The sequence below is a fragment of the Corapipo altera genome, unplaced genomic scaffold (assembly GCF_003945725.1).
Source record: "Corapipo altera isolate COAL_440 unplaced genomic scaffold, ASM394572v1 169, whole genome shotgun sequence".
NCBI classification, from domain to species: domain Eukaryota; kingdom Metazoa; phylum Chordata; class Aves; order Passeriformes; family Pipridae; genus Corapipo; species Corapipo altera.
In genome coordinates, this window is record NW_020884946.1 from 1,874,131 (window position 1) to 1,897,686 (window position 23,556).

The window sequence follows — 23,556 nt, forward strand, 5'->3', positions numbered from 1 at the left end:
CTTTGCGTTTTTGCTGTGCACACTGGATTTTCTCCGTGATGTTTTTAACGTCCTATGATATATAACATCCCATCATATCTTAAACATTCCTTTACATCAGTATGAAAGGTCATGTACTTGGGCTGTTTTTCATTTCACGAACATCTGGGCTTATGAGATTAACAGAACAGTACAGCATTGCCTTCTTTTTGGTCTCTTTTATTAATAACTTGTGAATAACACTTGTCTTCTACCATGTGGATTATACTTCTGTTGGGGTAATTTCCTCACTGTACTAATGGCTGCTGGTTAACCCCTTGCTCACAACTGCTGCTGTTACCAGCTCAAATGGATTTTTTGTGTTCAGATGTATAATCCTGTATGTTTCCATGCAGTAGGAACAGGTAATTTCCCTAAAAAATGGGAATCTAGCACCATTTTCATGCTGTAAGATGTCCCACCTGGGCTCCAGTTGTCACTCTGGAGAAGGCCTGGGTCTCCTGTGGGTCCTCTGGTGTATCTTCCAGATATCCCTGAGGCTTCAGTGTCACTGTGTGCCTGGAATTATGTTATATTTTTATATTTGTGATGAGCACAGTCAGGAATTGGGGTCCTCCTACAGTGCAATGGGAGGGTCAAATTATTTAATGGTGATGCACTAGGGCCTGGAGTGCCAGGACAAGGGGAAATGGCTTCCCACTGCCACAGGGCAGGGTTAGATGGGATATTGGAAAGGAATACTTCCCTGTGAGGGTGGTGAGGCCCTGGCACAGGTTGCCCAGAGAAGCTGTGGCTGCCCCATCCCTGGGAGTGTTCCAGGCCAGGTTGGACGGGGCTTGGAGCAACCTGGGCTAGTGGAAGGTGTCCCTGCCCATGGCAGGGGATTGGAAATGGATGAGCTTTAAGGTCCCTTCCAACCCAAACCATTCCATGATCCTGTGATTTCTGGTTTGCAAAACAGGAATGATAGTAATTGTGACAGTAAAGGCTTTACCTGATTGTGAGGTGGTTTCATACAGCCAGTCATAAGTGACATGAGAGGTGATCTGAAATCACCTAAAAGGCCAAAAAAGTGTTTTCTATGCATAGATCATAGAAACACAATATGGTCTGTGTTGGAAGGGGCCTTAAAGACCCCTTTGTTAATTAAACCTTTTACTGGAGTTTAACTGTCAGAACTGTGGAGGAATTGGTTCTACACCTGCAAACAGGATAACACTGAACAGAGAACTACAGACCTGGAGATTAAAGTCTCCATAGTTTGTCACCAGTCATTTAATCCCTCATTTCTTCTCTTTTGTCTGTGTGTTTATTGTGTGTTTTGTGTTCGGGGTTGTATCTCCCGTAGCAATTCCATGGGGTTTGGCCACAAGATGGCATCTGATTTCATGATCTTCTTTTAAAATATCACTTTTTTTTTTTTTTTTCTGTCTTGATGGAGTAATGCCCAGTTTTCCTGAAGCAAATTATAACCTACTTTCCTCCTCCCTTAGGGAATGCCTTCAGGAGCGAATGCAGTAGGATTTTCCATGGCATTCGTGGTTGCTGATAGTTGGAACCACCAGCAGAGATGATGGGTGACAGTTGCTGTGGATCCTCTGCCCTGTAACCCCACTCCTCCACCCTTCCAGGGTGTAACTGCTGCCTCTGTTATGATTGTTGCCTGGCAAATGAGAACTGACACAAAAACTTCAGCTCATTTCATCTGTGAAGTGATTCAAAGTCCCTTGAAGCTGTTTAACAAACTCTAACTGGCATAGAATGGCATAGAATAAACTTTGCCTGGGTCCCTGCTTACAGAAAAATATCCTACAATTTCTTAATTCTCACTAACCTGCCTAAATTTAGGGGTGATGTGTTTCCTTCTTATTTCTGCTCCAGAGCACCTCCCATGTTCCTGCATTTGGGGAATGAGGAACAATCAGATTTGAAGGACAAACAGCCTCATCTGAGTAGACAGGGAATTCTGCCTCTACAACTACAGGAGAAATGGGTAACTGAGATTTATCATGGGATCAGACCTACAGCAAACTGCAGCAGTTGGTCCTTGGAAGCTTATGGAACACGAATTGGAGTAAGTAGGATCTTGATTTGCAAAGGGAGAACTAAAATATTCAAAAATTATTCAAGTGGGTTTGGCTTAACAGTGTGAAAACCAATGATTCAGTGCAGCTAATCAGTATTTAGATAACATGTTGTTTGGAAACTACTGGATGATGTGAAATAGGGCAATTGACCTTTTTCTGAGTAACTTTAGCAAATAACAAAATTGTGGATCGCTCCAGAATATTTTATCACAGCTGACCTTGCAACAGCTTAAGAAGGCAAAAAGTGAAAATGGAGTTGAATAAGAGGCAAGAGAGATTTTCACACAGTTCTTGGTGGCTTTTACACAGGGTTGTTTGGTCCAGCCCTGGCTGAGAAACTCCACGTGCCTTTGATTGCTGGAATTGATTGTTCCAGTTCAGCTGGAGAGAAAAGCCTCAGCAGTGCTGCAGAGGTGAGTGTGCTCTGCATCCCCCTGGGAAGGACTGTGGGAACTCTTCACAGATTAGAGGCCACGGGGTAGGAACCCTCTGTGAGCCAGGATGGGAGAGCACCTGGAATTTCAGATGTGGGTGGAACCACACAGGGAGTGTGGGACTGTAGATATCAAATGGTTTGGCCTTGTTGTTACTGCTGAACCGATGGAGCAAGAAAAATGGGAGATTTAATCTCTGCAGTCTGGTGACCCTGTATGAAATGCAGAAGAAAAGATAGAGGAATCATCAAATTGTTAAGGTGGGGAAAGACCTCTAAGATTATCAAGTCCAGCAATCAACCCAGCACCACCACCATGTTCAACAATAAACCATGTCCTCAAAATGCTCACAAAAGAGAGACAAACTGATAAAGGGTGAAAGAGTGAAAAGGATTTTTAAACAAGAATTTTGGCAAATTGTGGTCTCTCTATTGGTGCATCTCATTACTGGAGTTTCTGGTTAAAGTTTTTCTGTGTTTGGGCAGAGGTAAAGGCTCTTTGCCCTCTGGGTTCCTGCTGCCTGATGGGGGCTGAGCTTGTCCCACAGGGTTTTCTCTGTGGTGGGACACACTGCTACACTCTCTGTCCTGTAACAGAGAAAAAGTACCTGCTTTTAAAAAATTCAGTGTCTTTAATTTCTCTGAAGCCTCTTACTCTCAGTCTGGTCACTTATGGCTAAAATGAGCAAGTGGGGGTGTGTGTGGAGAGGACAGACAGTGTATGATCAGAGAGCTCAGCTAAACCCTCTGTTTTTCAAAAGACATTTTAATACAAGCTCTGTTAACTTTATCAAATGTCTCTTTCTGTAGATACTTACCCTGGCATCTCAGAGACTTATGTTTATTCCTATAACATTCCAGAGAAGCAAGGAAGGGATGCTGTCTTATTTTTCACTGTAACAAGTGTAACACAGAAAATTTTTAACCTAGATGACAAACCTATTGAATTGTATAATTCTGAGTAGTAACTTAAGGCTCTGTAAAGACAGTCCCTGAAGGATCTGGATCCAAACATTTTGCCCAAGGTGAAGTTGAAATTGTGTAGCAGAGCGGTGAGGCTTGACTTCCCTACATGTGGATCTCTCTTGATGGAGGCAGATCCTGCACTGCACAGCAGGTGAGGTGTGGAAGGAGGTTTGTGCCAACCTGCTCCAGCTGCTCACCTGCCCCTCTGCCTCCTCACAGCCACCCCAGCTGTCCCAGCAAGCTGCTCATGTGAGTCCTGTGTCAGGCTCAGGGACGAGGGCTAATTTAAAGGACATAAATAGCAGACCTTCACTAATTCTTCCTGATATACATTGCTTCCATGAGCAATTTTCCTAGGAAGCTGACAGGGCTGAAGGCTGTCCCATTTTCCACAGGTATTGCTGGATCCAGGAGAGGATGTTTGCAGAGTAAGTAACTTTGCACATTTCCACTCTGCCTGAGCCTCCCTTCAGCTCCCTGTGCTTGAAGAGTCAGGAAAAAGCTGCTGTTGGCACAATTTGCTCTTGTGCTGAGATTTGGCCTGAGGAGCTCAGGGGTGTGTCTTGGTGAGTCGTGCTTCAGGTAATTATTTGCCTCTTGGTGCACTGGGTGGTACCAGAGCTCTGTGTGAATGTTAAAGAGCAGATTTGCAACCAGCTTTCAGCCAGCCTAGAGGATATTGCAGCTAACGATTTATTTTTGTAAAGAGCTGACTCTCTTACCGAGAGGGGCTGTCTTTGTTTGGTATGGAGAAGTTTCAAGCTCTTCCACTCCAGGTCTTAAGGAAAGAGATGACTGCAACACTGAGGAGCTAAGGACAGCTATCCACTCACACCTCCATTTTCAGCTTTCCACATCTGGTTAAGTGCATTATGGCATTTTTGCTTTTACATATGAATCATTAGCTCTTGGCTGTGGCTGGCAGGAAAAAGAGACAGCAATTTTCATGTGCCTGTCCATATTCTTATATAGAAAGGGGATAAATATTTTTCTAAAATACTCTACGTGAGTGCTTCTGTTGCATCTCTCATCTAAGTACCCCCAAGTTGTCTGCAAATTGTAATCAAGTATGATGAGACAATTAAAACAATAAGGGGAAATATGAGGTCAACTTCCATTTCTTTTATGAGTCCAGGGACAAGCACATATTTCTTTCCTGCTGAGCAATGAGAAGTTCCTGTTTCATTCGGATGCACTTGAAATGTGAAGTGGGACTACAGTTTATCCTTACTTTTGTTTTTCTGCTAATGTGTTCAAAATGGGGTTAATTTGGCAAATGTGCTTTCTTCAGCAGAACTCAGTCTTCATCTAAACAGCCCTTCCCAGTGTAAGCAGGACAGTAAGTGGAAAAGGAGGTTATTCCTCTATTAATCTCCCGCATGGCTCAGTAAAGTTCTGGCAGCCTCTTGTGTGACTTTCCTGTGTCAAATGGGAAAAACTTTTATACTTTCTAGTTCTCACTTCTGTACTTCAGTCCCAACCCCAAATTTCCTTCTCTGTCAGCTGCTGCCTCTGTTCCCTTTGAAGTTCCACCGTGTGACCCAGAGAGACTTGAGCTGTGTTTTTGTGCTTTGTTGTCTCACCTGCTCCTGTTCTGACAGCTCGGGATGGGTGAGTGAGGCAGACAGGCAGCTTTCTGGAAAGGCTCAGGCTGGGGAAACCTGTGTTCAGGGACTGCTGAACTCCTTGGCAAGGCCACATTTCCCCAGGGTCTGAGTGACTTCCAGGCACACTGAAGGTACTCTGAGAACATTACACTGACCCTGGTTGGCTGCCCAACAGGCTTGTTGTCACAGTGACACTTTCTGCCTCCAGCGTGCTTCATGCCATCTCTCCTACATCCACAAAACCACCCCAAATGAGCTGCTGCAGAAACCTGTAGCTTTTTTTTTCCTGTAGGTTTTATGGAGACAGAACAAGTCTTGCTCCTCGTGTAAGGAAAAAAGTCTTTTTGGGTGTCGGAGAGGCGTTTAAAATATGGGACAAGGCTGTGCCTCAGTAGTGTTAGTTATGAGTCTGCTCAAGGGATGGGAATACTGGCTGGTTGGCTCTTTTTCTAGAAGGAGCATTTTCCACTGAGCCTGTGATTCCATAGCAGTCTAAGCCAAAATAAATTGGTGTGCTGTGGTCTGGTGCTGCCCCTCACCTCTCCTTGCACATTCCCATCCCATGTCCTCCCCTCTCCATTCTGTGGACGAGTCAGGGCTGCTCCCTGTTTGCAGGGGGGTTTGCACTGTGGCAGGAGGGAAGGGCAGAGGTGCTGTGCTTCTGTAACACCCAAAAGCTAAGTCACCACCTGGCCAAAAATTCTGGGAACTTGTGGCCTGCCTTAATCAAACCCACATGTCCAAACAGGAAGCCACTCAGTGCTGTTCTGCATTTCCATGAGTAGCCTGGGATGGAGAGTGGGGAAGACACTGTTGAGTATTTTTCCCAGTTCTACCACTAATTTATGCTCTTTCTGACCTTTGGCAAAACAATTTAATTTGCAGATGTCCAAACTGTACAATGGGGCTATCAATACATCCCATCCCATAGGAAACTTGCTCGGTGACACTGTGTGAGTCAAGACATTTGAGATCCCTGGGCAGAAAGTGCTTCTGAATTGCTACAGTTATGATTTTATTAGTTATTTTCATGTTTGTAAACATGAGCCAAGAAGTCTAAGAAGATACCATAAATCTAGGACTCTGGAAAAATGTCCAAAGGAATATTTAATTCCTTTCACTCTGAAGTTTGTAAATATTAGAGTCCGTGTTAGGAAAAAAATATTTGTATGCGTTCTGTCACTTTTCAGATATAACTAGTGCAATTCAAAAATATTGAAATCAAACCAAAAGATTGCTTATAAATATTTCCACCTTGATTTTTTTTCTTGAGGGGAAATAAAGGATGTCACAAGGAACCCAGAGCATTACCCTGTCTGGGCTGTGCTGCACAGGACTAGCTCAAAACTGAGTCATAGAATCATGGAATGGTTAGGGTTGGAAGGGACCTTAAAGATCATCTCATTCCAACCCAAGATCCACAAGATTCAGTATAGAAGGCTAAAGTGAGAGGAGCCCAGCCAAACACCTCTGCTTGTCCCAGCTGTTGGAGTTTATCAGGGTCTAAACTCCACACTGGGCTTTGTGACCCTCATGAGAAAAGCAGCACAGGTTCCCAGTAATGGAAACACTCAGAAAAATGGTTTTGTTTCCCATTTCAATGTTTCTGCTCTTGCACATGTGCAGTCAGGGCGTTTCCCTGGGCAGCACTGCTGGAAGCCTGTTTCCTCCTCCACATCTGGGGTGACAGTCGGGAGTGAACGCGGGAGACCAGGCTGACAAAGAGCTGAGTATTATCCCGAGGATAAATGAGTTAACCCATCACTGCAAACACTGTGCTGGCGGATTTTAGTGCAATTAGCTCCACAAATACCAAGACATGCAGTCTGCAACCAGACTAAAAGGTCTCCTAAACAATTAGGGGACCACGGCCCCATGGACCCCTGTCATGCACATTAATGTCACTGGCCTTAGCAAAGGGGATGTGTGTGCTTTGATGCCAGGGGAATCCAGGGTTTGACGGCCCCATAAACTTCGTCCCATTTTTGGTCCCACGACTCAGTGGCATTTTATTTACTGCACCTAATAACATTTAGTCAATAAACACGTACAGGTTGGAGAGAAGGTCTAGTGTGAGCTTAATTACCTCAACTCTCTGCCTTCTCTTTTGTTATGTACATCATGGATACTTGACAGCATTAACATTCCTGGAATTGTATCTGCCATCCTTTGTAAAAGGATTGAATACTACGCATTAGTTCGGGCTCGTGGGGCATTTGTGTCTCCAACAACAGCTTAATTATGGACATTGTTTACTAATCAGTATTAAATTGACAGACTATGAGGGCTAATCTGGAGATTAACACAATAGCTTGTTTTCATTTTGTTCTTCTAGCAGTTTATTGAATGCAAGATTTAAAACAAGACCCTTTTGTGAGCTTTACCTTCCCCATCCCAGCTGTGTGAGTGGAAAGGTCTGTGCATTTCTGTAACATAGGGTTTGGGCACAAACATTTTGCTCAAGATAGAAGAACTACCATAAAAAATCCATGTATTTCTGTTGTAAAAGCAACACAGGGTGTCCTTTCGGTAGGATCAGCAGTTCACAAATCTTTAGGCACATTTAAGCCTCCTGTTTGTTCTGTCTCACAAACTACACAGAGTATCATCACTCAAACAAATACCAGCAGACCCCAGGCCCTAAGGAGTAATTTGTGGAGTGAGAAGATGTGATGTCACTGCGTGCAAAGTCATTCAGTGAAAGCTGTGGGCACTCCTGGGCCATCTGTTTTGCCCATACAAATTACTGAATTCCCTGATAGTTCTGATTTCCCTGTGAACAGTTCCCCGTCGTCGGCCACAAAAGCTGAATGTCTGTTGTGCACGGACAGGTGCCTGTTTGATTGTGAGAAATAAGAGGGTTCATTTAGGGAAGGACACACATGTGAGAGAGTCTTACCCATGTTGTGTCTATGTGTCCTTCCTGTCTGATGGCAGCACTGGAGATTTACAGCAATGACACTGATCTGATGTGTCCAGTTCCCAAAATATTCACATCCACATCCCACTCTGATTTTTCAGACTGCTGAAAACACCTCGGGTTTTGTAGCCTGGGAAACTTTGCATTCTGCTGGATTACTTGGCTGATTAAGTATAAATGAGTGAAAACTCACTTAGTAATAATGAGATAATCTCTTTCGAGTCTCTTACTTTCTCCAAGAGTGATGTGGCATGGGAAGAAGTGATGCTACAAGAGATGCAGAGTGGGAGAAAGTGATGCTACACTGAACTTCACAGCACCAGTGACATGGGGAGAGTGGATAAAACAAGCAGAAACAAGTGGAAAGGGCTGTTCCCACCCTCTGTCCCACACATGGCACTTCTCCTGTGCAGGGTTTAATGACAGCGTGGCACTCCAAGCTCCGTTATGGAGCAGCAGTCTGGCAAGAAAAGAAGACAAATCTGACCAAAAAAAATCTGACAAATATTTCTGAAGTGCCCAGCAGAGTGTCTCCAAAGTCAGCTCTCTTCTTGTCCATGCACTCCTCATGCTGGAAGTAATTAGTATAAAAGCCCTAATCTTTTTTTGCATCCGAGCCACGCGGTATAATCCAGCCTTTCAGGAGGATAAGTCAGTATTTCTGAGCTCACTTGGATTTAATGTAAACAATAAAGGGCTAATTCAATAAAATGGCTTTGACCCATCAAAATCTACTTTCGGGAGCTGTTCTTCAGGCTGGGAGCCCACATGGTGTGTTGTGCATGCAGGAATCTTCAATCCTGCCTCCTGGGAGAATGGCTGAGAGTGCACATGGCCCAGCCCTAAGGAGAGCCACTTGTTAGGGATTTTGCACCTTGCTTTGTGGGGTCATTCTTCATTCTTAGAGAACTTGCTTGTCAAATACAATGTGACAACATTTCTGATTTATTCACAGGTCTTAGAAAAAACAAAGGAAGAAAAGGAAAAGAAGAACAAACAGACAAGTAGCTGGGACAAAAAAGTAACTTTTTTTTTTTTTTAATTTTTAAAATTCTCTTGTGTTTAAGCTTCTTCAGAGAAGTGTAGTTTTCAGGACACTTTGAATATTTCTACTGATCTGTCTCCTAAAAAAAAAGAAATCACAAGAATGGTGTTAAAAATTAAGGCATCCAAACGAATTTGTTGCCTCCTGAAAATGGATGCTGGAGGGTTCCAAACATTTCAGCTCACAGACTCTGAAAAGTCCCCCAGAAGAGGTGTGGACTCTTGCACAGTGAGTTTAAGACCATGGCAAATAGGGTCTTTTTTTGTTGTGCTCCTGACTCCTTACAAATTGTCTGTTATTCACAGGTTCAAAGTGATGTAAATGATTGGTTATTGTAGCACAGGCAAGTTTTATTCACATTTTACTTTTGCTCCTTTCTGCTTAGCTCAAGGGGTTGGCAGGGTCCCTGCCCATGGCAGGGGTTGGAATTAGGTAATCTTTAAAGTCCCTCTCAACCCAAACCATTCTGGAATTCTCTGATTCCACAGTTGTTCTTCTACACAGGGAGCAGCAGAGTTTTACAAACGGATTCATGTTGACTTCATACCTGTGAATGTACATCCACAGACCAGGGATTTTAGCTGTTGTGCAGAAAGATTAACAGCCTGCTCTCTTGATCCACTTTTTTTGCCGTTGCTTATATTCAAGTCCTTTTTTTTAAGCAACAGTCTGGAAAGGGTGGGCACTCAGTGTTTTCATGGGACTCTTGGGAAGCTGATAAAGTTTGCTGGTTAATCCAATAAAGCTGAGTCTGTTGCATCAGACCACATCAGTCAGATCAGTTTACACTCTGGCTTTTAAAGCAGGTCTTTGTTTATTTTATCAAAGGAGTACCTGCTACCTGTACATGGGCTCTGCAGGCAGGAGGGACCACCCCACTGATCATCTCTTTCCAACCCCTGTTTCCATAGACCATGCAGTGTTTTCTGGAAGCTGCATTAAAGTGCTAAATTAGAAGGGTATCTTAAAGTCTTGCTTAAAGGCTCAGAAGAAGAAAGTCAGCCAAAGTCTGTACTAAGATATTCCAATATTTAATAATGGCTATTAGAAAGAAATGGCTTTTGTTTTAGAGTTGAATTCACCTGTCTCCACTCCATGCAGCCATAGGATTTTGCTATACTTCTGTTAGATCAGGAAGTTCCTGGTTCTCAGGTCACATCTCCACGTGTTAAAGCTCAACAGACTGAACTTATTAAGCCTCATACTATATAAGCTTTCCTTTTCAATATCTGAATTATTTTTGTAACCCTTCTTTGAATACTTGGAATATCCAAACCTCCTTCAAAGCATGGGCATAAAGCAGCTGCTCTAACAGATGTCTGTGTGCAGAGAGAGTGTTGCATCTCTGTTCACAGACATCTTTTATCAAATGAACCACTTTTTGCCACAGCATCTGAGAGATTTGTGTGTGTCCATCACCTCTTGAATCCTCACTGCTTTCCAAGTCACTCTCCCATCCTGCTGGCAAAACCTACCTGTTATGTTTCAGTATATGTTAAAATGGCCAAGTCACCCATCCATGGTAATAAAGTTTTGCTCTCTATCCATTACAGACTGAGACTTAAAAACAGGTTTTCTCCCACCTGGATGCACGTTACTGCTCACTTAGACCTCTGGAAGCATTCAGGCTTTGTGTTCCTGTACAATCTCTGACAACCTAACAGGTCAGTGTCCACAAAAAAACCCCAAATACCCTCTGTTTTCTCCTTTCTTTAGAGAAGGAGATGTAACCACTGCTTTCAACATTCAGTTTAATTGACTTATCCCCAGGTTTCAACTGTATAATCGTTCCTTGTTCAGGGAGAGAAGGAAAGAAAAGGAGGTTTCTTACACTTCTTTTTTACTACTTCTCCTGCTATTACAACAGAGAGGTTTTTAAGCTTAGTCTCCCTCAAACCACACCTTAAAGGGCCTTTAGACATTGTCTTCTAGGTCTCTTTGTGCCAGTTTAGGATATTATTTTATCCTCAGCTATTCTTCACTAACAAAATGTGAAAATTCCTTCTTCCCAGCTTGTCAAAAATCAGCGTGTGATTAAATCAGAGCATGTGTCCAAACAGTTTTAATCTCTCTAAACCAGAGCTGCAGTGAGACAGCCTGGAGAAGGTGAAACCATTGACTTAACCCTAACTTCTTGTTATGGTTAAGTTGCAATCACATGAGGTTCCTTTTGTAATTTAGGCAGAAATCTCTAGACTAATCCACACCACCTAAAATTCTGGTTTTCCTCCTCCCCTTTTAGGAAATCTGAGGATAAAGTTATGTGATACAGCTGAGCTGACTTAAAATTGTGCCCTTCTGTTGAAGTAGGTAGTTCTGCTCCTCCCCATTATACAGTTTCATGTTTATCCCATTTTCAACCTCCCTTTACACAGTTTGGTGAGAGATTCTCAGCCCATCTTCCCAGAGCCTGTTAACCCTCTGTGTGAGACTAAAAACCGTGTTCTCTGTAAAAATTCTTCCAGAGCTCAACAGAACCAGATTTTCCCTCCTTCACTGCTTACTTAATGAGCTAAACTTCCACTTACTGTTCTTTGTCTTGCTTGGAAAGTTTTTTGAGAAGTTAATTCAAAAGCCCTTTTCTGCAGTCTGTCAGAAGCTCTGGGATGGTGCCTGGTGTAATGTCATGGATGTCAATGTGGATTGTACTCAAACAAGTACAGCTGGACTTGATGAGGTCTTAGAGGTCTTTTCCAACCCTAATGCTTCTGTGAGTCCTTCCTGAACTTTGGAATCTTCCATGTTCATTGTAACAATATGTTGCCTTTACTCCTGGAAAACTACTGTTTTTCCTCCTGTCTGTCTTTTCTCTCTTGCAGATCATCTTAATCCCTTTCCTTCACAGGGTTCTCAGCCAGGACTATCTATAGCCTTTGGCAAGGCAAGGGTTGTGTCTTTGACCCCTGAAGTTCCTCCAGCTTATTCTTGCAAGGCAATCTCTTCATATGTCTACAATGTCAGGTGCAATTAAATACAGCCAGTGATAAAGATTTGGGGCTTCCTCCTTGCTGTGACATGTTTTCAGTCATCTTTTGTTTCCTTGTCTCTGCTTTTTATGTGATTCCCCTGGGACAGTGTGTGGGAGTCCCTGTGGAGTGATTTGAACCTACCTATGTTTCTCTCAGGGACAAACTTTCTCCTCCACCTGAACTAAAATCTTGTGCTCCATAAAGGCAAAAACACATCTCCTTTGAGGGAGGGACAGAAATCTGGCACATCCAGTGCAGTGGTATAAGGTGATGACCCTCGGTCCATCTGTGTTCCTGATGGGAAACTGCACTGCAAAGCAAAGCCTCCAAGCTCAGCTCTGGGAATATTCTCATAAATTCCACTGCCAGTCACTTGCTTTTCACAGTTTATGTTCCCTCAGTACCATCCCCTTGCAAAGAGTTACAAACAAGCTTAGGAAATCACAGTCAGAACCTACAGCACCTCCCTGTACCTCTTGAGTAGCAAACTACTCAAGAACCCTAAAAGCAATTACACAAACCCCAGAAGACCCTGAGGGCAGGCTTTACACAGCCTCCAAATGTGATGCCAATGGCAGGGGCATCACAGAACTGTGTGACAGAACTACCAGGTCACACCAGGGCTCCTTAGTTGTCACTGTTTGGTTGTATCACTCTCTGTTCACCATTAGGAGTCAGGGATTGATACCTTGGTTTCTGGTGGACAGGCCCATATCCCTTTGCTTCCTGCTTGTCTCAAAACTCTGTTTGTGCCCAGAAGGAGCCAAACCCATTTCAATTACTGCCAGTCACAGAGATGCAAATATCCATCAGGCTTTTTATTGGACTTTCCTTTCCATAGCTCCACCTTGTGCTCCAGCAAAGGAAGCATTCAGAGAGGAAAGGAACTGCCCTGCGTTAATTAGAGACCCTGCTTTTCCCAGTGACAGACTATCACTAATTACAACTCATCAGTGACCCCCCACTTGCCTCTGATGCTGCTGCTTGGTGAGCTAATGAGGGGCAGAGGAGGAGCTGGAGCAAGAGGTTGTCCTGAGTGGTTTGAAGTGATGTAGGGAGTGTTTAATTCACTCTAAAAATGGAGTTTGCACTGTAAGGTTGGGCTTTACAACAGCAATGCTGACACGTTCTTGTGACTTTTTGAAATGCTGCTAATGCTGTATTTAACTAATAAACATTGCAGCACGTGCTTGCCTTTGCTTCTGAGGGGAAGGAGGTCTGTTCCCGTTCCCTGTTTGTGTGCAGATGACCTGCTCCACCTCATTAGCTCTGCAGTGCTGGTTGGTGTGCTGGGAAGGATGATCCTGAAAGATCCACCCATCTGAAAGGGATGAGGAGCGGCAGCCCGGACAAAGCTGCCATCCCTGCTTCCCACGTGGGAATTGATTCCATGAGGCTGGAGGAACAGGGGTGCAAAGGAGCAATAAAACTCCCTAGTAGGCATTCGGTGAAATGGGTAAGAACGTTCCAGCTCTGATTTTTTAAATCACATGCACGCATTTAATATTAAACCACATTCTGTAATCAACAGGTCAGGTCCTGATTTGGGTTAAATGGTCCTCAGCTGGGGTGCTGACCTTCCTGTCTCTGGGACATTGGAAAGTGCCAGCTGCTGAGTTATTTTAGATGTTTTCTCAAGGACACAATGCACAGCTAGATCCTGTGATCAACCCCCCTGAAGGAAGAGGAGTGCTGTCCCCTTGAGTTGTGTCGAATTATAGATTTAAAGGACTTTTGATCCTTAAAAAAACTCTTCTGTAGCTGGATGAAAAAATCCCTCTTTCCTGAGAGCTAATAGAACTAGCAAACTAACCAGTCAACTAAAATAATACAGTAACATTTTTCAGAATTGTCTGATCCACCTCAGCTCTCAAAACCTGATATTTAAATAACATGTTATGACAATTCAAAACACCTCAGTGAATTTTACGAGATATTGTGGTTTAAACATATATATCATATCTCTTTTGACACCAGTGAGGTTTCACTCTGTACTCAAAGGCACTACAATATTTTGCTGAACAGGGGTGTTATAAAATATGTCCTTACATTAAAATTATTCTTCCAAACCTAAATTAGTTAAATGTCAGTATTTGTTATGATTCAGTATGTTATGAGGCATCAGTTAGACTTGATGTGGGGTCACTCAGTACTGTTAGAAGGGAGAATCACACATTTAGGAGGGACCCAGAGAACCGAGTTTCAGGGTGAAATGATCTTCTCCTGTGTGTAAAGCAGTTTTTGAAGTCTCAGAAAGAGGGATTTGTACTGGGAATGCCGTTGGCATAGTGATAACCATCAAACTGAATGGAGTCTTGGAAAGAACAACACTTGATAACAGCTGTGTTTGCATTAAACATTTTTAGAGTTCGGTTCAGAGCAGCTCTGCACCATATATGTAGAATTTTTATGCAGAATTTGCATACAGAAAGCATGGAATGCTCTTTGCTGGGGAAATTATTTGCTTCTGCTATTTATTACACTCCCCCCCATCCCCTGGGCACACGTGGCTGCAAGGATTCGAGTTAGTAGAGAAAACAGGTGTGCCTGGTCAGAAAAGCAAAAAAGCAAGTATTCAAGGGAAAAGCAGGATTTTTGTTTGGAGTGAGATGTATAAAGCAGCCCTCCCTCTGGGTCCAGCTAAACTGACCTTCTGGCAAGAATGAATCAAGGCACAGATACCACGGCCCAGATTTACCTCATCTAATGCAGATGCTTTAATTCTGTCCTTATTAGGCGAAGGATTTAAGAACAATCTTAAGTCAGGATTATTGTTGTACTAGACTTGGTCTCTGTTCCAAGGAAGAGGGGTTCCTCTGGGTGGTTCTTCAGGTCATCAGTGCACTGAGCCATCTTCTCTCTCTTCAGAGAGACCAGAGGGAACTTGCTTGGTAAAACTGAGCCAGTCCAACAGCTCGTGACAGGTGACAGGGACATTCTCACTCCTCTTCCTCACCCTTCTTCCCAATGATGTGGATCACTCTCCTCTGGTGCAGCGCCTCTCCTGCTTGCCTGACTGCACAGTAAAAGCTGAATCAACTCATAAATCTGGAAGAAAAGTATACTTTCTATTTGGTCAGATGGAGCAAAAACATTCCTGCAGGCTGAGTGAATCACATCCAGGGTTAGGAGAGTGCCAGGGAACACATTAAGGAATACTGCAACATGAAGGATTCTTTTCTTCCATCAGAACTTGCCTCAGAAGGTTGTCTCTTGCTTTCCAAAAGGCCAAGGATACAGTAACCTGGTCTAGTGGAAGTTGTCTCTGCCCATGGACATGAGGTTGGAACTAGATGGTCTTTACAGTCCCTTCCAACCCAAACCATTCCACGATTCTCTGATTCTACGATCCCAGCACAATACTCACAGCCTGTGAGCCTCACCTCATGTTATGCCTGTGTTTGGATTTGGAAATGGAAGCCTTGTGAAGGTACAGCTTCTTTGGAAGTTCTTCTGGCAGGGGTTTTTTTATCATGAGCCTCAAAACAACTGAAGGTGAAGCTCCCAGAGCTGTGCATGTCCCACTGGCACTACCTGAATGTGTTGGAATTTGCCTGGAACGCTGCAAATGTTCTTTTTCACCTGAAACACACATTCTCATTTTAATGACCCGAAGTGTCAAGTACCTGAATTTTATATGTCATATGTAAGATATCATCCCTGGCAGGTACTGCCATCAATCCCATTTTGGGTCATCTCCTCTGCAATGATTTAGGAAGTGGGATGCAGCTTCCTGGCTCAGCAGGATCACTTGCAGCACTTCAGAGGGTGCTGCCTGAGACAGTGACCTGGTCCCACCTGACCTGCATAGCTCATGACATCTCAAAGGTCCCATGACCAGCTGATTTCACGTGTGTCTGAGGTAACCAGACCATTTTTCTTTCCTTCTGAGGGAGAGGTCCAATGAGTAATAGCAGATATTTTCAGTTCTTTTGGTATTTTGGTTTTTCTAATCACAGTTTATTTTTTTCCAAGTCTTTGAGCTGTAGATTTTTTCCCCCCTTTTCAGTCTTTCTGCAGAGAAAAAAAAAATCTCAGCAGTGGGTTTTCATGTAGGCCAGCAATAAGGAAGATGCAGTTCTGCTGTGGTTGTGCCACCTGTGTAAAATCTGTATCCAGGTTTTAACTCCTGGTTGTTGCCTGGAGCTCTCTTAGGCTTCTGGAACAGAAAATCCACGTAGAACCATGGAAAGTGCTCTCTGTGTCTGGTGTTACCATAGTCAGAAGAAAAAAAACCAACACCACCTGTCTTGTGAACCAGAATTCTGCCTTTTGGGTAGAATAACACTGTTTTTTCTTGTTTTAAAACGAGTTAAACCATAAAAATGGTGTGAGACAGGTGGTAACCATCACACAACTGTGGAGGAACATGCTGGCTGGTTCTCCTGCAGATACTTGGTGAGGACAATGCCTGAATATCCAGAGCTTCTCACACTGATTGTTCCTGTTCTTACCAGCTGGAGATTCAGTCCATCTTATCTCTTCCTTATTTCTTCAGTCTTCCCTCGATGCCACGTAGGGGTGGAGGTGACAGCAGGTGCCACGTGGGGTCTCATGTCCCCAGAGCTGAGACATTCTCTACCCCCTGTGGCTGAACACTGGTAAGAAGGCTTTAAAAGAGGGATTCTGGGCTAAGGGAGAGCTGTGCAGTTTTGGAAACTTTTTTTTTAAATTATTATTTTTATTCAGGATGAGAACAGAATTCATCCCTTAAGGCTGCATTTCACGTGGAGGGAGGCAGCAGCATTCCCATGGTTTGAAAGGGATGGGGTGTCTTTTGTGGTACAGAAAGCTGTGCTGTTTTAACTGATTGGAGGGGTGGTGGTGCTGGGGGGGGAACATAATAGGTTGAGAAGTATTTTCTTACTGTGCTTGATGGTTTGTTTAGGCTTCTGTCCTGCATCAGAGTCTGAAGGAAGGGATCTTTCCATGCCCAGTGGGACTCCCTGCCCTTTACTATCACATCCTTAAGTGTGGCTTCATATGTAAAATCCACTGTCAACTGTAGCACCTCCATATACTTAAACTCCTCAAATAGTATAAAGGAAAGGAGTTATGAGATATAAATCCCAGAATACTGATAGTTCCTGGGCAGTGGGCAGGTGTTAGTGTTCAATTCAGGTGGTAGAATGATTATTAAATCCCAGATCACTTGAATCCACTAGGAAACCTGAGAAAAAACCGCACATGAGGAAATAGTTTCCAAGATGAAAAACATTTAAATTTACACTAGAGACAATAAGCAAATTATTGACTTCAAGAATCCCATTTTCAGGAGGCTGTGAAAAGTGTCGGGAGAAAGGTCCAGAGATCAAAAGGAGACAAAAATGTTAACAGATCTTCCTGAGAACAAGAATGTGGCAGCAGGAGGGAGACTTGTCAGAGCCATCCAGGGTGACAGCATGGAGGGCAGAGAGAGACCTACATACTCTATAAGGTAATCTAAAGAAACTGGCCCTCCCTGCTCAAAGCAGAGAGAGCTGAGAGCTGGCAGTGAGCACCAGGAAGCCCTGGGGAGCTGCTAAACAGCTGTATTGCTTATATTGTTTTTAAGATTTGTTTTCTCAGAATGGTTTGGTTTATAAGATCTGCCCAGAGTCTGTAGATCTGGGCTCTTCACGCTGCCAGTGGTAGAAAACAAATACTTGGAGCAAAGTATTTTTAGCTTGAGCGTGACTCTGTGGACAAAAATCATCTGTGGATCAAATATTGTTTTTCTAACTTTAAAAAAAAATATCTTTGACATCCAGTTCTTCAGAATTACAGTGAATTCTCACAGCTTTGCCCACAATTCACGTATCCATCCATCTCTTCATCCACACAAATCCAGTTTAAATTGTAAATTGAAGCACACACTCAGGTGAGTGCCATTTGTTTAACACCTGGTGCACTAAGGTGCAATAAGAAGGGCAGTACATGGCCTGATGTCAGGAATCTGGCAAGGATAAATGTTATTGATAATAAATGCTGAATATGCAGCCAGTAAATATTCATAGAAAACAGCATTGCCTTTCTTCCTGCTGTTTTATTTATTTCATTCATTTTTATCCATACTATGTCCTAAAAAACATAGGATTTATTCTGAAGAAATCCCTACGCAGTTCTTTGCTTTTAGGAGAAGAGCAAGCTCCTCAGTTTAAGGGTAAGAATTTTTAGAGGTAGGAGACAGTAACTAGAAGAAAAGTAGTTGTTTCCCAAAGGTATGGTGGAGTGGGAGTTGAAAGACGAAAAGAATTTGCTGCAGTCTTGTGAGAAACAATCACCCCTTGGGATAATCCAAACTAATAAACCCTTTCTTTTACACTATTAAGAAATTTCTTCCTACATTCTTAATCTACCACATTTCCTGGTGCTAATGATGTGGGCACTTCTTTCCTCAAATGTGTCATTCCCATTATACTTGGTGTTCAATGAAATCTCATTTCTCCCCTTAAGATGCAAAGGAACACAAGCAACAGGAAACAATTCTGTATTGTGAAAGACCTGAAACTCCCATTTGGTTGTGTCCCAAGTAATTTAATAATATGTAAGTAAGGGTTTACCTTTTAGGTTTTTTTGGTGTGAAATGCCCATTTCACAGCTGTGCTACCAACATGAGCTCAAAACCATCCATGTGCTCCGAGTTACACCTCAGCAACAGCTGCAGCTCTCTGCCCACATGGCTTTGGCTCACACCAGTCAGGTGCAAAGAGCTTGGAGCTGCCTCTCCTTGGAGCTGTGCTTGGGCACAGCGAGGGAGAGAACCAGGATGCTCAAAATGAGAGGATGCACCAACAAAACATGAAGACACCTTGTGACTTGTGAGCATCTCCTCACAGCTTGCACACCCTGTGTGGTGGGGCTGTTTTCATCTGATAAACTGCAAAGATAAGTACCTTTCTAGTCATTGTTCTGCAGATTCCCTTTACTCATCTCCAGATATGAGTAGGAAGAGCAAGAGCTCATATAAACAGAAAAATGGAGAAGAGTAGCTACTGTATTTAAAGATGTGTCCCACAACTGAGAATCCCAGCTGTAACCCTAATATACAAAGAGAAGGAAGGTGACTGGGGACAGGAGGAATGTTTATGCTAGGGGGGACCTCACCTCCTGAAGATGCTGCTCTTTTGAAGAGGGTCTGCTTCCCTGAAGAACTGTGGAGTTGGGGAAGGATTGCTTTCTTTGCCATGGAAATCTATAGAGCCCAGTCTGTGACTCGGACGACTGGCAAGAAAACACTCTTTTAAAGATCACTTCTGTTGACCTTGATACGAATTGTGCCACTGCCTTCAGAAGGACCTGGACCAGGCCCTGATCTGTTGAAGAAATAACAATGACAAGGCTGTTTTCCCTCCTGGCCCCTACTTTTGGCTCTTCTGCCCACCCCTGTGTTTATACTTTCTCAAGCTGGGCTGGTTTGATTGCAGCAGCACAGACAGTCCCTGTATCCCTCTGACCCAGCACTGTGTGGAGCTTTTTACTCATCCAGCTCCTCCAATTATTAAGGGAATAGCCTCAAAGAATCTAAGGAATCACAGATATTCTGGGGGGAAAGAAAAATCTGTTGGCTGCGAGTGAGTGTGTAGAGAAGGAAAAGAATGATCTAACATCTTGATTCAACATGTCTGTTATATCAATCAGTTGCTCTGAGTGGGTAGCAAAGATATGATCTAATAGGTGCAGGCTTCTTATTTCCTGTGAGAAGCTGAGCATACCTTTTGGGTGAGATCAGAATGTTTTTATTTTGGTTTATTCACCGAGTATTTTTATCAGCTAACTTCAATGGCCACGTGGCAAAAAGCATTTAAGTCATTATGCTTCAGACTATATAAATAGTGTTAAGATCTTCCTGCTCTTTTATAAAGCTTTATAGTATATATTCTCTAAAACTTTTCAAGTGATGTGCTAATTTTCTCCCCGTGTTGCCCAAGCCCAGGTTCATATTTAGGTATAAAAATTATTTTTTTCCTTTGAGAAAATGCATTTAATAGTAATGCAATCATCCTCAGAGTTAACTTCTCTCAAATTCAAGAAAAAGAGATAAATTAGAATGAAATCAGAAATACTATCATGTGCCCTGGTAATCAGCAGTGTCTCTGCAGTGATAAGAGGCTGGATTGATATCCACAATCATATTTAGGCATCTCACTATGCCTGGGTTTCCCTGGGAATTCAGACACTTAATTAGGATTTGGTTTGATTATCTCTGTGCACCTGGCTCTCTGCCTGGTATGAAGTGTCAGCAGGATCAGCCCCCTCAGCTCATATGCTCAAATCTTCCAGGATCCTTCTGTAGGCAAGGCCTTGTGCTCCCCAGTGGCTCCAGTGGAGTCAGGAGAGCCTGGAGGCTGCTTCTGTGGAGCTCATTTGGGAATCTGAGTCTATGTTTTATTACAAATGAGGAGCTTTCCATATTTTTATTTTTTTTTTGTCTGTGGGGCGATTTCTTTGCCCTTAAGGTATCACAGAAGCAGAAGAGGTAATTGGAAGAGGTTAGCAAAATACAAGATACAGCAAGGAATTGTTCTGGTAATCAACTTTAAAAGGCTGGGACAGTGAGTTTCCTTCAAGGCTGGTTCCTTTCTCCTCCCTGGTTTCAGAACTAATTAGTGTTCCAGTGTATAGAGTGCAAACATTTCCACTGGGAAAGGTTTGGATTGACTGGAGTGACTTGAATGCAAGTGCTCAGAAGGCAAAATTGTAGCAAATATATTCCAAGCAGAACCAATCAGCCCTTAATGCCAAGCCAGGCATCACTGACCTCGTGATGCCATTGCCTTGCAATTGGGTGTATTACAAGGTGTATAAATAGACAAATGAGCTCCACCTACCAAATAATCCAGATCAAATTCATGGATTGACATATCCTTGTTGTTATTTTTCCCTTCACCCAGCTTTGTGCCATCTCCAGTCTTTACCAGCAGCAATGCTGCTTCTTCCTCTGAGCTCTGGGATGGCACTGCCCATAGTAAGACCCCTGTGCTACTGCCAGTGCTGTGCTTTTTGGAGCTCCCATACTATTTTCTTGGCACTTTTGGATTTTATTTTCCATATGGAGTGGTTTCTTGTCCGTCTTCAAGCCATAACTTGGGTACTCAATCAGCTTTTTAAAAGAACTATTTTAAAATTGACGTTCTGTGAAGTGTACCCTGGGGATTTTTTGGATTTATTCTGTCAGCTCCACCACTTCTAACCAACCAAATTTATAACCATAGAATCACAGAATGGTTTGGGTTGGAAGAGACTTAAAGATCATCTTGTTCCCACCCCCTGCCATGGGCAGGGACACCTTCCACTATCCCAGGTTGCTCCAATCCCTGTCCAACCTGGCCTTGAACACTTCCAGGGATGGGGCAGCTACAACCTCTCTGGTTGTCAAATCATGAAATAATTTTAAGAATTTAAGACTTGTGCTCCATTTAATCAAGAGGATTGATAACTACCTGGGTTGTGAGCCTTTGGCTTTGGAAGAGAGTGCATCTCTTTATAACAGTCTTGCTTGAAATCAATGCCGTGCTGATCCTTGTGTAATTACTCAGAGTTCCCAAGTTTCTAGAAATGTTGGTGCATAAATTATTTTCTGAATCTTCCATGGTTTTGCCAGATTTATTATATAAAAACTGTACAAGCTCAGGGCTCCTTGGACAGCTTTTCAAAACTCTGAAGTGTAAATTATCTCCTATCTGGATCCAGGTAACCCTGTGGTAACTGAGGAAGCATCAGGGAACTGCCTCCATATGGAACTGTAATCTGTTGCTTTCTGCTTCACAACCAGAACCCAGAAAGGCTCCAGAAGAAGATGTTGCAGCCTTGAGCAGCTTCTCTCCTTGTGCCATGCTGGAAAAGTACTATGTGTAAGACTGACAGAGTCAGTGGAGCCTTCTTTAAATGCCTCCAAGGCTTGGAAAACAAAGATTGCTCTAAGGTAAGAGACTATAGATAAGATAATTCTTTCCTGTATTTTCTATGTACTTTGGTAGTGTTTACCAGCTCATCCTTTGTGTTATGAAAATTAGAAGTTCAACTATTTTGCTGGTTGACACTTTCTGCAGAGAGCAAAAAACCAAACTGCAGCTTCATCTCCCAACAGTTAACGCACATTTCCAGAGGAGACAACTGAGAGAAAGGTGCACTACCTTTATAAAGAAAAAAAAAGGAGAAGCCCACTCCACAATTACTTTTCAAGACAAACATTTGGGCATTTTGCCAGAAAAACATAAAATGCTGTCCCTCATCTGCAATGTGCATCTCCCTCTTGCAGCTTATCCCAGTGACTGCTTTCAGGCCTTTGAATGGAACCTAGAAAAAGTTGTATTTCAAGGAATAGCCTTGGAAAGCTTTGATTCATTGCTTGTGTTCAGGATTTGTGAGATGTGCTGTAATTGCATATGTTATTACTCTTGCAATATTTTGTATTACGTTACTGCACATTTATAGACCAAAACTTTTTAGACAGATAGAAAGCAGCCTGAGAAGGAGGGCAGACATAAATCAGGGTATAAAACTGCCCTGAATAATATTTTATGTTTCACTATATTGACCTGGAATTACAGGATAAAGACATTTTCCACTGGTGCCCTGTTCTTTTCTTTGCTTTCCCTGTGTGTGTGTTTCAGGCTTGTTGGAGTTCTCCATTAAATCCAGAATCTGTATCAAATTGAGCTGCAGTGTGCTGCAGCACAGAAAGATTTCAAAGCAACAATTACTCTATTATTTCAGCAGAGATTACCTGTTTGAAATGAAACCCACACTGATTCCTTTCTGACCTGGTCCTTATTGTGATACTGATAACAAGCCACACTTTCCAGGCTTTATCTTACCTCCTACAGGGTAATCTTTCCTTGTGGAGCTTAATTCTGCTAATAGCACCCTTGACTGGTTGCCAGACAACAAACACAAGCAGGTGAAAACTGAATGGCTCCAGTCTGACCACTGATAACTCATAGAGACTTTTTATTCTCCGAATTCCCTCCAAAATATCCAAGTTAACCGGTGGACAATCAATCACATTCCTTGTATGCTTCTCCCTCCTTCAGATTGGTTATTCTTTGAAAGAAATTGTGATGATCTTTTCTACAGTTTCAGATTCCTTTTTTTCCCCCCCCCCCTCCTCCAAACAACGTTTAATAGTAATTCCAGATGGTAGAAATTACTTTTAAATTAAAGCAGTTAATCCAGGGAATGAATGCTTATCTAATTCCCCTGTTTTAAGTGGTAATGATACGATGGAAATGGGGAAAACTGATGTGCGCCGAAGGTATGCAAAATAGTTTGAGATTGTAAAATGCTTTTTTCCCCCCCCCCCCCCCTTTTCTGATTTACTGTGCATGAAAATGAATTGTAGACTCGTGAAGAAAACAGAAGTTTTTATTTGCTGAACTCAATAGGCTGCTTTCTGGGGACTTGAACTTTGCAAAGTGCTGAAAAAAAGATTACTGCATTCCACGGACAATTTCTCTGTTTGAACCAAATGGGAGGGATGACAGTGTGCTGTGCTCTGCCTTTCTGCTTCTCCAGATAAACCTCAGGGCTGTTCATTATTCCTCTGTAAATGTGTGTAAAAGCAGACCC

The 23,556-nt window shown here is 42.9% G+C and overlaps 1 long non-coding RNA gene across 1 annotated transcript in view; it reads left to right on the top strand.

Annotated features, from left to right (window-relative positions):
• Positions 1 to 2,384: 2,384 nt before the first annotated feature.
• The window catches only part of LOC113956284, a 41,654-nt gene continuing 20,482 nt past the window's right edge, over positions 2,385 to 23,556 (top strand). Inside the window, exons 1-3 of the long non-coding RNA XR_003530795.1 lie at positions 2,385 to 2,479; positions 17,282 to 17,443; positions 21,761 to 21,910. This is a non-coding gene — a long non-coding RNA (uncharacterized LOC113956284). The remainder of the gene's footprint in view (positions 2,480 to 17,281; positions 17,444 to 21,760; positions 21,911 to 23,556) is intronic.